Below are 2,366 nucleotides of genomic sequence, written 5' to 3'. Positions count from 1 at the left end.
AGAACAACTGGCCCTATCCATCCCCAGCACAACATCCCTCCAGTGGCTGTTGCTAGTATATATCTTAGGTTTCTTTTTAAGGTTGTGAGCCCTTTGGGGACAAGGAGCCAACTTTATTTATTTCTCTATATAAACTGCTTTGGAAACTTTTGTTAAAAAGTGGTATATACATATTTGTAGTAGTAGCAGCAGCAGTATATAAATATTTTTAATATTACATCATGCCTACCTACCCCCTGCACCATTGGTTCTTTGCTCAATCAACATCCAGCCTGTTGAAGAGTTCTGCAGAACTCTATTAATAGGCTAGTCATGTTAAGATCCTCATCTGCCCCCCAATCCAAGGATCAACTCAAGCCTAGCAGTCCAACCTAATCCATATTTACAGGAAAGTAAGTGCCATTGAATTAAATGGGGCTATGCAGAAAGAGGTATGCATGACTGGAGCCTTGGTCTGGGTAGTTTATTTTCTGCTAACTCTGCCTTCCAGATAAGTTCCTGATGATCCTGATTATTCTAATGTGCAACTGGACAGTAGGATTGTGGGTCAAGGGAGAAAATAAGGTTGTCGAATCCAAAGAGTGTTCCTATAGTTGCACTGAAGGGAAAATTCTACAAGGTGCAGCTTCTCCCATCACTATGGAAGAAGGCAAGATGCCTCTAAATACCAGTTGCAGGGGAGTAACAGTAGGAGAGGTGGGCCACTGTGTGAAACGGGTTGCTGTGTGAAACATGAAGCCCAAACAGCTCTTGCCTGTGAGCTTCTCAGAGGCATCTGGTGGGCCACTGTGTGAAACAGGATGCTGGACTAGATAGGCTTTGGGCCTGATCCAGCAGGGCTGTTCTTATGATGCGTGCTGCCACTCCTGGTGAATTTTCCTCTCTCTGCAATTCTTAGAAGTACAGGCATTCTCCAGGTCCAAACCTAGAAAACCTGATCATTACTGCAATATCCAAGACCTGTGGGAGAGCATATGAATTGGTTTGAACAAATCAGCTAAATGTGCTGTAGGAGGGAGAGTGAGGCAAAGCTGCTTTGGGCAGGCTCCAACAACAAGGGGCACAGTGATGGGGAGCAGTGAGACACCCCACCAGACTTTGCTTAGGCAGCTTCTACCATGACTGGTCTACAAACAAGCTGAAAAGAGATGTCTCACTGCCCATAGTTTTCATGAGAAGACAGGACTTCTCAACAGCCTTAGGCTGTACATGTAAACAAACTATGGTGATGCTATTTTGCACCAATTTTGGGGAACAAGATTCTATTTCCTTATACAATAAAAATATTTCCACACAGTTCACTCACCCCCCCCCCCACATATATATGTTTTTTCATACACACACACACACACACACACACTATCAACATTCCTCTGTTGGGGAAAATGATGGAATTGTGGTGTGAAGATGTCAATCAAGTAACATTTCAGATTCATATCTAGAGCAGTGGTTTCCAAACTGGAAGCCTCCAATTTGTTGTGGCTGGGGATGATGGGAGCTGTAGTTCAGCAACATCTGGAGGCTCCTAGTTTGGGAACCACTGTGACCTAGAGTATATTTTTAAAACAGGACATCACTGGCCCCTAATGGGCTTCCTGCATTATTGCACATAATCAAGTCTTTTTTAAAAAGTTATGTATGTATGCCATAAAATACTTAAACCAAATCTACTCTCTCCTAAAATTCTACTTTTGAAACTCTAAATATTAGATACCAGTGTGACTATTTAATACAGTACAAGGCTCCTGAATTACACTGTGCGTTTAGGAAGGCATGCCCCTCCTTACCTGATTCGTAGCAGATCACGAGATGGCATATTAACCAAAGCAGGACTGTGAACTGATCATCCACCAAGCTGAATGTAGAAATAGGAAGGCCTTCAAGCAGTGGGCCACCATACGTGGCCGGTGGGCTGCTCTTGAGTTGGTGAGTCACAAGTTGTTCAAGCTGAACTAGAGTGTGGAGTGCATGTTAAAATTAGCTTTGTGTGTGTGTTACTACTAGAAAGCAGAACCAAGTTATACCAGGAAACTACCTTGCACAGATCCTATTTTGGCTCTGAAAGAGCTGGTCTTGTGGAAGCAAGCATGAATTGTCCCTGTTGCTAAGCAGGGTTTGCCCTGGTTTACATTTGAATGGGAGACATGCACATATAGATATTCCCTTTAGGGGCTGCTCTGGGAAGAGCACTTGCGTGCAGATGGTTCCAAGTTCTCTCCCTGGCAACTCCAAGATAGGACAGAGAGACTTCTGCCTGCAACCTTTGAGAAGCTGCTGCTAGTCTGTGTAGAAGATACTGAGCTAGATGGACCCATGGTCTGACTCACTATAAAGGCAGCTTCCTATGTTCCACTATACAAAGGCTA

Source organism: Hemicordylus capensis, chromosome 1, assembly GCF_027244095.1.
Source record: "Hemicordylus capensis ecotype Gifberg chromosome 1, rHemCap1.1.pri, whole genome shotgun sequence".
NCBI lineage: Eukaryota > Metazoa > Chordata > Lepidosauria > Squamata > Cordylidae > Hemicordylus > Hemicordylus capensis.
This window is presented reverse-complemented; position numbering follows the sequence as displayed.